This window comes from Anomalospiza imberbis, chromosome 1 (assembly GCF_031753505.1).
Source record: "Anomalospiza imberbis isolate Cuckoo-Finch-1a 21T00152 chromosome 1, ASM3175350v1, whole genome shotgun sequence".
In the NCBI taxonomy this organism is placed as follows: Eukaryota; Metazoa; Chordata; class Aves; order Passeriformes; family Viduidae; genus Anomalospiza; species Anomalospiza imberbis.
The window spans coordinates 134,138,907-134,154,642 of record NC_089681.1 but is presented as its reverse complement, the minus strand read 5'-3'; the positions used below and the strand labels follow the sequence as shown (position 1 = coordinate 134,154,642).

At 44.4% G+C, this 15,736-nt stretch overlaps 1 long non-coding RNA gene across 1 annotated transcript; it reads left to right on the top strand.

Annotated features, from left to right (window-relative positions):
* Window positions 1-1,717: 1,717 nt before the first annotated feature.
* Window positions 1,718-3,021, top strand: LOC137487153 (uncharacterized). Its single transcript, XR_011005837.1, has 2 exons — window positions 1,718-1,947; window positions 2,059-3,021. It is a non-coding gene; the product is annotated as an uncharacterized lncRNA (long non-coding RNA).
* The last annotated feature ends 12,715 nt before the right edge of the window (window positions 3,022-15,736 follow it).

Sequence of the window (15,736 nt, the reverse complement as noted above, 5' to 3'; positions counted from 1 at the left end):
CGGCAGCCCCCACACTGGCACTGGCAGCTGGTTCAACACCCAGCTGAGGAGCTGGCGCTCCCCCAGCCCGTCCTGCCTGGCCCGGAGACCCCACCCCAGGCCCCTCCGGCCCCGAACGAAGGGCCGGGGCGAGCAGGCGGAGCGGGTCTGTTCTCCGAAGGGGGATTTCGCGGTGGCCGCGGGGGACGCGGCGCCGGTGCCGGACTGGGGAGGCAGCCGTGGGTGCCGGTGCGGAGCATCGCGCCCACATCGCCCCCGGTGCTGGACGGCGCTGCCGCGGCCGGCAGACCCTCCGAAGCTCCCCGAGGGCTGCTCCGCTCCGCCCGGACCCTCTCCTGGAGCCGAGCCCCGGGAGCGGGGACGGGGGCGGCTTCTCCCGGCCGTGGGGTTTCCCGAGCAGCGGCACAGCATATGGTTTACATGTTGCACTACTGCATACGAGGACTAACATTCAGCCCAGGGATTCACTTGTCATAAAAAAAAGCCCTAATTACAATAATTTAGAGGTGCCTGAATGACAGCAGGCTCAATTTTTGGTTGAATTTGCAATTAAAGGGAGATAATTATGCCTCGCTCTAGCGCAGGGTATTAATATTTATGGTAGGAGCCAGAGGCTCCTGTGGCTGAGAGGATGCGACGGAGCAAAGGTTGAAGCCCCGCGGTACCGGCGAAGGGAAAGTTCGGAGCCCCATAAACTAGGGAGACGGCGGCTGCCTCCATCGCGCCGATGGAATCCAGACCCCGCCAGAGCAGGCAAAGATTTATACACATCCTTTTATATATATTTATATCGCCTGAGATACGGATACTTCCTCTATAAAGCTTTTATCTTTCAGCAGGCACCTCCTTCACCTATTTCGGTTTTACTCCCGACTATCGGTCCCGGAGGCTTTCCATGCCTCATTAACAGATTGGTGACTAAATGAGTAGAATTAATTTTTAAAACCCTTTAATTTACTTTATTAATTACACACATGCGCCCTTGCCTACCCTGTGTGTCCGGCTCACTCGGCACTCTGCTTCGGGGAAGCGGTCACGCCAGGGTGAGAGGGGATTAAATGGGGAAAGAAAGGTGTCTGAAACCTCCCCAGCGCGCCTCTTGTGTCCCAGCGCCAGGCACTGGCCGCCCCCCGCCCCCGCCGCCGGCTCGCCAGGGACCGGGCATCGCCCGCCAGCGCCTTTTAAAGACAGTTTACCATTCATTTAGCGGCGCCTTCGCCGGTGCCGGGCTCAGCACAACAAAGGCGAGAGCCTGGCGCGGGGGCGGGGGCGCTTCTCCGGCAATTTCGGCCGCCTGATTTCGGGGAGAGGAAAAGGAGGAGGCTGTTAAAATTAGCGGGAGCGCCCTGGAGCCCCCTCCCCCTTTCCGCAAGCCGGCGGCTCCGGGAGGGCGGCGGGTGCCGGGCGCGGAGCGGTGCCGCGAGGCGGCCGGCGCCGGTCCCATGGCAACCGGGCGGCCGAACCCGCGGCGGGCGGGAGGGCTCCGCGCAGCCCCCGCACCGCAGCCTGCGGACGGGCGCGGGCCGCGCACGGAACCGCCCCGGCGGGGCGGGCCGGGGTGCGGTGGAGCCGCGGTGCAGCTCTCCTGGCGCGGGGGTGGTCCCGCGTCCGAGCCGGGGCTCCGAGCCCCGCGGGCCCGTGTCCGCTGCCGCGGGCACCGCGGCGTGAGCGGCGCCGGGGGCGCACGGGCCGCGTCCCCGCGCCAACGTCTCACGCGGGTGCGTGAAAGGCTCAAACGCAAATGGGCCCCTGTATTTATATAAGTCAAATTCCTGTTGCCGCCAGGAAAGGCTCATGTATCTTTCTCCAGGACAACCCCCACCAATTAAAGTGGAATATTGGGAGTCAGCAGCCATAATTTGTTTGGTTTTCCGTCTCTGAGGACTGCCACTTGCTCGCAGTACAGCCTTCAAACAGCTACATTCCCAGCTCTCAGTTCTCATGCCAGTAAATTAAACCATCTTTATTCATATTTATTCTTTTAAAAATTCTTTTTAAATCCTGGCAGATTTTATTACTATATTGAAATTCTATCTGTGCTTTATTTTCATGAACTAGAAATAAGAAAGCATAGAGAGAAATACAGCTCTGAATAGTTACACCATTTACAGTGGATGTCAGAGGTGTATTATACCAGTCACCATTGCCTTTATACAGCTTGTAGCCCTTTGTATGCCTCGTCATTTACTGACTAAGCTGCTGTTTTCAACGAGGAGGTAAAAAAAAGGAGGAAAAAAAGAAATAAAAACGTGGATCAGATTTTTTTGGGGTTGAAAGATGAGTATATATAGTTTTGTACACACACACAACCATGCAATACATTGTCTTGCTAGTAGAGCTGGCTGTGCCATTCAAACTGTTTTTGCCAATAGGATGATTTATTAATGGAGTTTGCATGACATTTCCCTGCACTGCCTGCAGAAAGGCACCACAGCATCATTGTAAACTCATCAGCGCTGCATGGAGAAAACAAGAGGGTGCTGAAATTGCAGTTCGATGGAAGAGAGGAATGTAACTGGAGAGACTTAAAGCATCTTCCAGTGAGGACAAATCCTGCCCCCCAGATTTCCACATTTTTAAGCACTCCAGTCCAAAGGACTAACAAGAAACCTTTGCAGCTTTTAAGCCTGAGACTCAGTGGGATTTAAGTGATTCACTGACTTTGTACCTGTCTTTCTACACAGAATTCAGGATGAATTTTATCCATGCCTAATCCCATTGACTTCAAAGGAAATGGCTGCATAAGTGAAGTGGTTGATGTTTACTTAAGTGAGATCTTAAATATGTTTTTTAAAATGAAACAGCTTTGCCATTTAGTTTCTGAAGTTATTGCTGCTTTGATTCTCTTTCTCAGAAAGTTACGTTTTTAATTTCTCTGTAATTGAGTATTTCTCAGCAAGTCCTCTTTTTTTTTTTGTGCCAGCAGAAAGGTTTCATATTGTTCAGAAGGCAGTAAAAAATGATATATGGTATAATCTTTTTCCAATCTTAACTAAATCAGAGAGACCCATGGACAAAACACATGTTGTTTGTTTTGGCTTTTAAAAGCACAAGTTAAATGTGGAGAAAACAGCATGGTGAGATTTTAATCAGTGCAATAATGTTTGAAATCATGGAAAGAGAAGATATGTAAATCTGTTCTTGTCTGGTTTTCCTTTTCACTTATAATTTCAGGGAAATCTCTAATTATAACTTTATCCTCGACTTATGCTCCTCAAGACAATTTCTTTTACAGTAATTCAGATTCCCACTCCTGGTAGCTGGATTAAGTCAAGACTTTGATGTCTTTTCTCGTCTGATAAATTCAAAGTTTCCTGTTTTTCCAAGGTCCTCATATGTTAGTTGATTTGTTTATTATTGGTGTTTCATTGCAGTGTCATTCTCATCACCCCCAGTCAGCACCTTTTTCCAAAACAGCTATGAATTTCAAAAAGTTAAAACTGTCACCTTGTTGAAACCAAATAGCAACCAAGTCAGTGGCCAAGAGGGCTGTCCACTGAGTAATACAGTCTCCAGGCTTGCCCATAGGTAAATAGATTGTGTAGGAATGTAACATCCTTTGGAATAACATCCTGGAAACTCAAGATTCCTAAGTGCAAGAGACAAAAAGCTGGTGCCAATACCTTGTAATGTAAGTAAAATCACAAATCTACACATTAAAAAAACCCAACCAACCAACCAACCAACCAAAAAACCCAAACCTCTTTCTCTAGAGAGGAACATCTTTCACCATCTATAGATTACCATTTTTTTAAGACAAGTGGGCAAAAAGATAAATCAAGCTGCAGCATTTATCTGATGAATGTTATCTTCATATATAAGGACTTCTTTGGTCTTTATCTTTTAAGCAGAGAGCGACTTCAATTGCAGTTAATATAAAGATTTATTAACTTGAGAAGTAAATATTGACCAAGGTGAAGCCAAGGTCAATGCTTACCTAGAGGACTAATAAATCTTTGCATTAACTTAAATATGGAAGCCGATGGCCATATTTTGCTCTCAAATCAGTATCTACCCTAAATTAGCCCTACTAAGATACATTTGTATTTGCATAAAATGTGTTTAGTTTATGAACTGTTGTAAAATACAGTCAGTGTGAATTTATCAGAAATAAGAAAATTAGACCTTTTCTTTTTACAGGATAACTTCACATCTGAAAATCTGACAAATATGTAACAGTAGACAGCTAGAATTATTTTTTGCTTGAGGGCGAACATTGATTTAAGTGAATATAGGATCAGGCAAGGTGTTTGGTTTATTTTACACTCTGGTAAATATAATAAATTATCATGGAGATAAAAGGATACTAATTTGACATGACCAGCTTCAAGAAATCACAGGTTTTTATCTTCTTATTTATATCAATACTAGTGTCAGCCCCTTATTTAGGACCTGAGAGTTGCCTGTTCTAGGTAAAACAGCTAAAATATTCATCAAATCTCCTGGCCTGCCTTTCTACAGAGCCTTTTAAAATAACTTCAGTATTACAGAGGTTGAGTGCTTTTGTCTTTATAACATTTAATTTTTAAGCCACACAGCTGTGCTGTTTTGTTGACTCAAAAATATATCATTTTAGCTTATTTCATAGGCATTACTGGGCCTTTAACTTGCAAAGAAATCACCAATCCTTTGGACCTACCACAAATATTCTACTATAGCTTCCACGTGCCTTAGAAGAATATCACCTTTATCAACCTCTCAGGATGCTTCATGAGTTTTGACAGAATTAGTGTAAATGCTTTTCTCCTTTGTTATCTATTTAATAGATTTTTTTTCCTGGGTTCTCTGTCTCAGTTGTCTGGTTGAAATGCAGCTTTCTCTGTTCTCAGGAACAAAGAAATGGCTCCTGTTTAACTTAATCAAATACTCTGGTCTCTTTCTGATAGAAAGAATAGTGGTCAATTTACCTCTAGCACTATTAAGTCCCCAACAGTTTTCCTGTGTTTGATTTCTGTATGTGCTTTCAGTACAGCCTTTTTTTTCCCTACCCATTTTCCTTTGTTTCCCTCTCTTTAGGAAGACTGACACAAAAGAATAGCTTACCCATAACATATTCTCTTAGCAAAATCTAGTATTATTTCATTAATTTATTTCTTGACATTTATTTGCAATTAAATTAATTCTACCTTCTGCACACACGAGGTTTTAGTAAATGAAAATGTTACCACTCCAAGCACCAGACCTTTCTATCTTTGCTTTGCTTAGCCTTTGTGCAGCAGAAATCCTGTTGGCTGTAATGGAAAAGCGAAGTATTACTGACTTTAACAGTCCTGCCTGTGTGAGAAATGAGTCTTGAGTTTTGTCTGTTAGTAAATGTGTTCTGGATCATATTTCACAATCAGACTTTCATACGCTCACTGCTAACATTAGATTTCTAGGCTCAATTTTTTAGTTGCACTTCCCATTCATCACACAGAATAACTGATCCTATAAAATGAATCTGTGTTGGATGAAACAATAAAAGGAGCATCCAGTCTCTGCTGCTCACTTTTCTCATGCAAGTGGACCCCTTGAAATCAATAGAATCATTCAGGGGAGTCAGACAGGCAAGAGCTAACTCAAAACAGGTACTCCGTGCTGCTCAGAAACAAACTGCCTCTGTCCTCTCTGCCTCTGTGAAATAAAGGTGCCTCAGGTTGTACCAAAATTATGAAAGGAAAGTAATTTTTAGAAGAATTGTAGGGAGAAGCCTATTTAAACTCTGATGGCTGGCTTTTGCATGCAAAGGGCACAGTCTAGGAGATGAGTAAAACTGCTGTGATCAGGAAATGTTAAAGGATTCTATTTTTAAAGGAATGGTACCACTGTAAGCAATGCACAGTTAAAGCTGTTCTCACTTGTTTGGATCAGCAAACACAACCTCTAAACTGGTCTTTTCTTAAATGGTGAGTGTTAAAGCAGAAGGCTGAGAATGCCTTAGAATGTTACTACAAAACAGTTCTGCTGTTTAATTAATTTGTTTTCAGTTTGTTTACTTTCCTTTTGTATCCAGTGTTTTCAACTGTGCTTCAGAGGAGCAAAATACTGTCCAGTTTTGGTAAGACTGTCACTGATACAGCAATTTTTAACCAAAAGTGAGAAAATCTTCACAGAAAGGGAGTCTGGAATTTACTACAGCACATAGTGGAAATACAGATTTCCAGGGCTGTGTTTCATGGCAAGAAACATTCCTCAAGGTTCAGTCAAAATACCTGAGATGTCTGTATGCTTCTCAAAAACTCATGAAGATTTACACTAAGATTTACTCACTTACCTATTTTAAAATAACAAATATATTCAGATATCTCAATATGCATTTGTGGTTGAAATTCAAACAGAAGAAGAGATACATTTTGTTTATATAATTAATGGAATGCAAATTATATTTGTGGGATTGGTGGAATACAAGTCACACTACACACCAGATTTCTGTGGAAATGAAAATCTGGTCAGACTGATGCTGTTTTATCTCTTAAGACCTGAATCTGCAGTTATTTGTCAGTATTTTTTAAGCACAGATTGCTCCCCCAAGTAAAGCTATATACATGTTCAGGCTGCTCTAGTTTTACTGTATTAATCACATTGATCTAAACATTTACAAATTGCCTTCTAATTTCTACTATATCATGATAATTAGAATCTTTACAAATACTACTCTGAAGTCAAAAGCCTGGCTAAAACATCAATTAAAACCTTAAGTTATGTTACTGCCAATAAGTGGTCATTAAGGGCATGTGAGGGCAACCAGCATTGTTGTAGAATCACATTCTTAAGGGTTGGTCTCTAAAGCAGATGTTTTTCATTTTTATTTCTTTTTTAAATGACTTATGAAATCTTAAGACAACTGTAAGGATAGTGAAGATCTTTTTTTTTTCCCTATCAACAATTCATTATAAATGCAGAAATAAGATTTTAAACATGAAACCTTATTAGTGATGAGAGAGAAATAGCCCCTGATCTGTGGAGAGAGAAGCATTGCAACAATATTGATGGTTTAGGAGAATTCTCACTACATTTTAATGGAGAGAAAAGGAATTAGTAGGTTTCTCTAGTGTGACAACTTTCAGCAACATGAGAAAGGAATTTCTTCAAATAGAATAAAAGAGCAGAATACAATTTCTTCACACATTACAACTCTTCCTACTTTCGGGGTGGATACTACTCATTTTCAATGCATGCTATGAAAAGATAGATTGTAAAATCTGTTCAATAGAATTTTTTCTTTTAGTATGTTATGCATAGCCAAAATGGAAGCACTGATCAGCTATCTGATAAGCTTGTGTTTTCCTGCATGACCTATGAAGTGTACTATTTGCCCAAAAAGAAGTATTACTGCTAAAATATAGTCCCAGACCACCACTTCCAAATGAAAATAGTTAATTAAATAAATCTAAGAGTAGGTGAAAATTGTTAATTTCGCTCACCTCCTTATTCCCGTATCACATTGCCAACCTAATTAATTTTATCTTCACTGAAAATGAAGTATAAACTCTTGTTTGGGAAGTAATAATCACAGCATGTAACAGGCTCAAATACCGTTCTTAGTCAACACCAGCTGTTTGGCTTGAGGTAGTTTGTGGTGTTGAAAAAGCATTTAAATTATACAGCAGCAGTGGACTTTTAATGGAATATCTGTTTCCACTAAGTAGAAACTTCTCTGTTGAATCTAAACATGAAACAGAGAAAAATACTCACTCTCACCTCTTTTTACATTTATTTTGGTCAAATTTCAGCATGAAGTAGATCAAAGTGTAGGCAATAAATCCCAATAATGTAAGGAAAAAATAATGCCCTTCCTGCACATGCAATAAACGGGATTCTGAACACAATTACTTTGTAAGGTAAACCATGTAATAAACAGAAGTTAGTAGCAGGCTAATGCCCAACAAAGTAACAAAGCAATTTTACATGCCTTGTGATATCCTCATTGTACAGGAGAGAATATTTCCTTTCTCCAGCTATTTTCATCTCAACTCAAAAAGTGCGGAGTTAATGGAATGGAAAATTCAGGCAATCCCACGCTCCTGATTTATGCATGACAAGAGAAACACTTCCCATACATTTCTATGATAAAACACTCTCTTTTTATTACAATCATGTTCTTTGCAGTCTGTTTGCTTTTCCTGGGCACGGATGTTACCCGTCACAAGTTAGACAGGACACAAGTACTTTTGAGATACTCCAGAGTTCTGCTGGCATAGGCATGTAGGTCATGGTGGCTAATCCCCTAACATAAATGAAGTTTTACTAGCCTAATTTTGCTTTTTTTTTTGGTCACAGTACCTTAATCCCTTAACATAGATTCAATTTTACTAGCCTAATTTTGGGGTTTTTTAACCTCTAAATTCTGTGGAAAGCAATCCCGTGGTTGCATGGTGGGCATTCACAGCTGTAGGACTGTACTAGTACGTCACACCACTCCCCCTATTTTGGTAGCATCTTCCTAGTATAGTCATGACAAAAATATCTACCCTAGCACTGCCAGTGCAAGTGCAAGCAGCTCAAGTATAAGTCAGACGTCGTGTGGAACTATTTGTACATTCAAACCCTGACCTGCAGTGTTATTTGCAGCCCTCCACCAGATATCTACATTTGACCCTTCAATGTCAACAGAAATGTCTGACTACCAGAACCTGGTTGTCATCTCCTTTCATTATCACAGGATTTTCTTGGGCCTTTTTTTCTGTTCTTCATATTCACAATGCTAAGCTTCCATATTAATTAAATGTCAACATTCACTAGTCTGAGACTATGTTATCCAATAAATACCTGTCTGAAACCAACTACAGGAAGGGTAGAACTCGCACAATTTTTAATACAAATTATTTGTTCACAATGTTTGATCAAATTAATCAGTAGCAGAATAAATGGTAGCTGCAACCATGTCTGAAAAGGGTGTCAAAAATAGTATTAATGCTGCTGTTGTAGCTCATCTCTCCACTTTGCCTCCAACAGCCCTCATTTTGGGGATGTTCACCTTCCTCTGGGCCAGAGCTGCGTGGTTGTCTGTATGCACAACAGAATAATTAAAGACAGTAGGAAGCCTCACACAGTCTTATTTAGATTCCATGGGGTTCTTTTTCTTTTCCAGGTGTCTCATTTTCAATTCATGTAGTTTCTTTTACCAATAGAAAGGCGGGGGGGGGGGGGGGTGGGGGGGGTGGAAATCTTGATGGGAAACCTAACAAAGCACGGTCCTTTTCTCTCACTTGTTTTGACAATTTTAGCCAGTGGCTGTAAGCGAGGAAGCTCCCACGGGCAGATATTATTATCCAGATTCCCGAGGTGAGGAAGCTGAGCCAGGGGAGGGGAGGGGCTGCCCGGCCGCCCCAGCCCCGCGGAGAGGCTGCAGGGGAGCCCCGCGCTCGGGCCGCCCTTAATCTGCAGAGATAAGCAGCACTTTGGGGCAGGTCAGAAATAGCGTGTGGTGACACAGACCTGCCGGGAGCCCCAGGCCCGCTCTCCGCAGCACCTTCTTCCAGGCAAAGGCTTGGACTCTGCCCCATGCCGGATCACTCTCCCGCAGCTGGGAATTAATGGCTTCTGCGCAAGAGGAATGATACTTTCCTCGTCAGTGCTGCAGATGGAGCTCCAAGCAACAGCCAAGGCAGGGGACTTCCACCTCCTCCTAGCCGGAGGCAGATCGAAGCGGCTGCCCTACACGCAGAGGGCTCGGCAGCGATTCCCCCAGCCTCTGTGCCATCCAGCCGCACCGCCAGCTCCCGGTAATCCCAGCAGCCATCCAGGTGGTGAGAGGAATGGTGAGCCCACGATGTGCTGCAGGGCTGGAAGTCTCACCTCCTTATCAGGCTCTTTGGGATTTCCCGCCCTCCACATGCTGGATGCCTGCCTTTGGATGGGGTTTGCTGGTATTCCTGGGAGAAGCAGCCTCAGCAAGCGCCTGCTGCCCCTGCAGCCCCCCAAAGCACGAAGTGAGCGGCTTCTGCCACGGTGGGACCTCGCAGCCCTGAGCCTCCGCCGCATCCCAGCTGGGAGAAACTCATGGAATTGTTTGTTGTTGCCTCTTCTTCAGGGGAAGACAAGGCAGCTCCGAGGCAGAGTCGTGTATGTGAGCTCGGTGCTGCCCGTGAGTCTGGCTGACGCCTCCCTGTCCCCTGCACCATCCCCACCCTGCCTCACTGCCGCCGTGCTCTCAGCTGTGGCAGAGCTGAAAGCAGGGGTGGCAGCGTCTCATACACGGTGCTCCAAAAACCCTCAGAAAGGACCTGGGATTTCAAAACCAAATGCTGCCACCGCCAGCGCCGCAGCATTCTCATTACAATTCCACAATATCTGTATCACAGAACCTGGCAATTTTAATGACAAAGTACTGCGGTGCCACCAAGTATTTTTAGAACTAATAAAACCTCTGCAGAATATTTCCCTGGAATGTATTAGGATCTAATTTCTGCATTCATCGGTAATATCAACTAGAATGTGGTGGACAGTTAGTTGGAAAAAATGCACTCAGTGTAAATTGATTTTGTATTATCAGGAATAATGTGGAGAGAGGCTTTTCCAGCTTCTTGAAGCTTCAGCTATTCGACTGCCTGCTGCAGTTTATGCCCTAATCTTGTGAGATTTACATAGCATTTAAATTTTCAGTCTTGCCTGCATTTGCCAGGTGAGGGATTCTTATTATACTTTAAATTAATTCCAAATTCACACCACAACAATAGCAAAAAAAAAAAAAAAAAAAAGAAAAAAAAAAGGAAAAAAAAAAAAGAGTCCTGGCAAATCAAGAGGCCAAACAAGACTCAATTAAAATAATATGTATCACTATTAATCACCTCTGCCTGTCCGTCTACATTCCCGTGGTGGTGCCTCCCTCTCCCTCTGCAGCAGCAGCATCTGTGAGTAAAGCCAGCTCTCATCCATCCCTCTGCTCCTCCCTCCTCCCGCTGCCTTCCTGAGGGATGACGGGGAGCTCGGGAGGGTGGGCAGGAGCACAAGGGGCAGTGCTGGGAGCAGCCCGGGCTGAAGGGGAGCCAGGCCAGTGCTGAGCCCTGTGCCGCCATGTGCTGGGCTGCCCTCCCCGCCTTCCCCGCTGCCTGCTCGGGACGTCGGGAAGCGCCCGGTCCCGCCGGTGGCCAAACCGAGCGCTCCGTGTGCCCGGCCGCCCGCCGCGGCAGCGAGCAGCCTTGTGCCAGCCGTGTTGTGCTCGGGTTTGTGCAGAGCTCAGCTGGCTGCCGAAGCACAACGCTTCACATTATTATTAACAGTTAATGCACATAAGAATAAGGCAGGACTGACGACAAAGAACAAAAGCAGAGCAGTAATAACCACGCTCCGCAAAACAAACCCCCTGGCTGAGCGAGCCAAAGAGGGCACGGCTCCCGCACAATTTGCCACCAGCCATCAGGTTAATCTGAGACCAGGCAGGGGCTGGCAGTGACAAAGGGGACATTGGACGCTGAGGCAGGAGGGCAGGCCCTGGCTGTCACCTCCTCAGTCCCTGCCACGGTCCACAGGACAGCAGGTGAGCTGAGGGGCAGAAACAGGGTGAGCTCGGGGGTAAGGGGCTCACAGGGCCCCGGGCCAGGCCTGCTGCTGGCAGCTGGAAAACAGGGTGATGAGCGGGGGGCAGCCAACAGACTGACCCCAAACCTGCTCAGTGCAATGCCCCCGATTGTCCTGGAGGCCAGGTTTAACACAGATCACTTGGATCAGTCTCTCCCCTTTTCTGGGCTTTATGCAATCACTGGCATTTGCTCCGGAAGGGAATGTATGACTGCTGGCTCCGGCCAACAGAGCCCTGTGCCTACGCGGGCAGCGGGAGCCCTGCTGCAAGGGAAAGCCCAAGCACAGCAATGGAGAGCAGAGCCAGCATATCCCGATGTGACAGAAAAACAGAGCCCCACACACTGCACACTTGCACTAATGTGATTTTGAAAGTTGTAATGAGGCTGGTATTGCGATGCCCATCCATAAAACTATGAGGTTTTAGAAGAACAATCTTACTGCTCTCTTGCATCTGTCTAGCCATCAGCAGGTTCTGTTGCCCCCAAAACCATTTAAATGTGACCCAGGAAGCTTCAGTGAGGTCTCAATCTTTGATGAAATGGCCAGGACTGTGTGTGCAGGAAGTGATGCTGTTGTTCTCCCCACCCTTTTTCCAGATAAGTCCTCTATGTGTCAGCATTAGCCAGAGCCTATAGCACGGAGACAGCCGTCACCAGAAACCACAGTTAGCTTGGTTCAAAGGAGAGCAAGGAAAACCATGCACCAGTTTACAGCAAGCATACGTGTTTGATCTGGCTGTGCTAGCTGCTCACAAAGCACCCAGCCCAGTGCGTATGGGCTTCATTTCATTTGAATAAAAACACTTTGGGTAGCCATGGAGGAAAAGAAACAACTTGCAAGAAGCACTAGCTAGTTTCACAAAAGTAATTACTCATCTGAAACTGGTAACAAAAAAATGGCCCTGTAGCCAAGCACTTCTAACTTCAGCTTGACTAATTTGTGACTGGTTATCTCTTTGTGAACAGTATGTTGAATCTAATCTGGGGAAAAGTGGGTAATTAATGAATCAGTCAATGACACCAGCTCAGTTAGGGATAAAGCACAGTATCTCTTCTAGCTTGGGACTGTCATTTGTTGCAAATGATCAAACACGTAAAGAAAGAATATATTTGCTGAAAAATGTACTGAGCCAGGCAGATCCAGAAGCATTTGCAACACAGCTGGGCTTGGCTGCTTCCCTGGGTTACTGCTGTACCACAGCTTTCCTCTACTGAAACAGAAACACAAGATGACGCATCAGGCAGGTTAGCACTAAAAGAAATTATTTTTCTCTCCATTCTCATTGCTGAAATTGCTGGAAGAAGCATTTCCGATTTCCTTCTGCAGTAGCAACTCTGGCCATCATGTAGTTTATCTGACCTTTGGCTACGCCACACCATGAAATCAGACACCACTAGGAGGGGGGCCAGAACAAAGCCTGGAGAGATTAATAAGAGCATTATTTGTGATGTGGCACAGGGCCATGAGTCACCGTGCAGCCAGGCTGCTGCACCTTCTGGCTACAGGAACAGCCCAAGATCAAGCTTTCTGCTTTAAAAAAAAAAAAAAAACACACCAACAAAAACCCCACAAAAACAAACAAACAAAAATACCTCCACCTTTACTTCATTCTTTACACAAAAACCTTGTCAAACGAATGAATGGGAAAAAAAAAAAAAAGCTTCAACTGGTTTGGGAGAAAATATAAAACATAAAGTTAATGTGTGACTTTCATTCAAGAGTCTATTCTTTTCATGATTGTTTGGGGCTTTGGGGTATTAACCAATAAAGAAAAAATAAGAAAAAATTCTGCTTGTTCACCCTGATGTTAATGTTGGTGCAGTACTTTCATTAGCACAAAGATTTGCTCACATGCCCCTCTAATACCTTCCACCTTCACAGCTGTAGCATTCTAGGGTGCAAATGCAGTTCTCTGTAGCAAACAGAACTTCATCTTCTGATGTCATCATGTGCAGATGGCTTGACTTGGAGAACACTAAATTCTGTGCAGGTCAGGTTCAAAGAGCTTGAGGATAAAGCAATATATATGTAATTATTATTATTACACTTCTATACCAAGCCCAGATAATAAGAAAAGGAATTAGATTTCTTATCTTTGACTGCATTTGCCTGTAAGGTTAGAGATCAGTGACATCTTGATTAGGAAACAAGAAAGATATGAATCAAGAGATTCAAAATTAATCAAGAAGATGTGAATCACAGTGAATCAAAAATGAACAATATGAGTTGTGCTCTGTATTAAGGAGTTCCCTGACTGTACCAAGCTCCAGCAGGAATGCTGAGACTGGAATGAATGTGTGAGGAGCAGAGGGGACAGACCTACTGGGAACAGGGCAGCCTCTCACAGCATGTCCAGCCAGGACAGAAGCATGTGAACAGGGCTTCCTACAGGAAAGTGGCAGAAGCGTCCTCCTAGTCTGATTGTTACAAAACATTTCAAACCAGGCATCTGCTGGAAGGGTAACACAGCAATGACCAGGCAATCCAGGAGCTCCTTTTACAGCACAAGTGATAATTCCATCATGTGAATGCTGGAGGGGACAGCTAGGGATTACACTCGACTTCCAGTGGTGAGCATGGCCACAGTATCAGCCTGGATTTATCTTCTGTCACCATTATTAAATTCAGGTTCCAGAACTGGGAAGGCTGGGAAGGTAAGCTACAGAATAATTACTCTGGATTTCAGAAGAAGAAACTTCAGTCTACTCACAGAGTTGCTAAATAAAATCCCTTGAGATGCAACCATGGAGTGGAAATGTGCCCAGAAGTTCTGAATGATATTTAAAGACAACTTAATGAGTAGCTCAGCAAAAAATGATCCTATTGTGCAGGAAGAAGGAATTTCAGCAGAATATTTAATTGGCTACAGAAGCATCTTCTTGATGAAACCAGATGCAAAAAGGGAACATACAAGAGACTGACATGAGGCACAGTACACATTTCTTGAAAGAACCGGCCAGTGGGATTGTAACACCTCTGTCTGTGACAGCTGTCTAGACTGGGGAAGTCCCCAGTGTCTGGAAAAAGTCTTACACCTCATGTATCTTTAGAAAGACAAGAAAGGAAACTGGGGAACTACCTGCTGATCACCATCATCTCAACCACTAGAAGATCAAGGAAGGTGTCCCTCTTAGGGTCCACATTGAAGGCCATAAAGGATAAAAACTTAGTTGGGAGCAAGTAGTATGGACTTACAGCAAACCGAATTTGACTGACCAGCCCAATTTCTAGGATGAAATTGCTGAATGTGTGAAGATGAAAGTGCTGGCTGCAATGTGCCCTATAAGGTTTTGACACCATTCCACATAGTATCATTTGGAAGCTTAGAGGGTGTGGGCTAAAGAAGCAGGTTGAAAGAGGGACTGAAAACTGTCTGGTCATGTCTGACCAGCAACCAGAGGTTCACCCAAGGGATCAGTACCAAAATCCACACTGTTCAGTATCTTCATCAGATACCTTGATGGTGACACAGTCAGATTTGTTGATGACTTAAGCTGTCTGCACTGACAAACAGCAAAGCTCCCATGCAGAGGCTCCTTTATATACTTGAGATCCCAACCAACAGACACCCCATGATGTTCAACAAGGAAACATGATCTGTTCCAGGCTGGGAAGCACCTCGCTGAGGAGCCATCCCGGTTAAAAGGAGTTGGGGATTGCAGAGGGCCTAAGGCCAGAAGTGTCAATTTGGAAAGGGTCCAGTAAAGCACTGCTGAGATCATCAGAGGCCTGGAGCAACATGAGAGGGGCTGAGGGAGCTGAGCCTGTTTAATCTGATCAAAGGAAGGCTAAGGGCTGCTGGAACAGGGTGGCTATACAGAAGAGAGTCAAACTTGTCTTCTTAGTGCTAAAGGCTGTAGGAGTGGACACATGCTGAGGTCTGGACAGGACATGTTCACCGGCAGAGCAGGGTAGCCCTGACAATGGCTGCCCAGAGAGCCTGTGGAACTTCTGCTCCTGAAGGTGTTCCAAGATTTAGCTGTAGTGTGGCTGACCTCATCCACTATTGATCACATCCCCATTTCCAGGATGGCATTTCCTAGATTAACTCCTTGATTCTAGAAGTAACTAAATAAAATGTTAACAGTAGGAAATTATAGAAAAATATTATTTATAATAAGATTAAGTGAATTAATTTTCAATTTGAAAGAAGATAGCTGAATATGCATGATTTCTTATTTTTGCACTGCACAAAATAATGTGATACAGTGATTCCTGAGTAGTATTTTCAGAC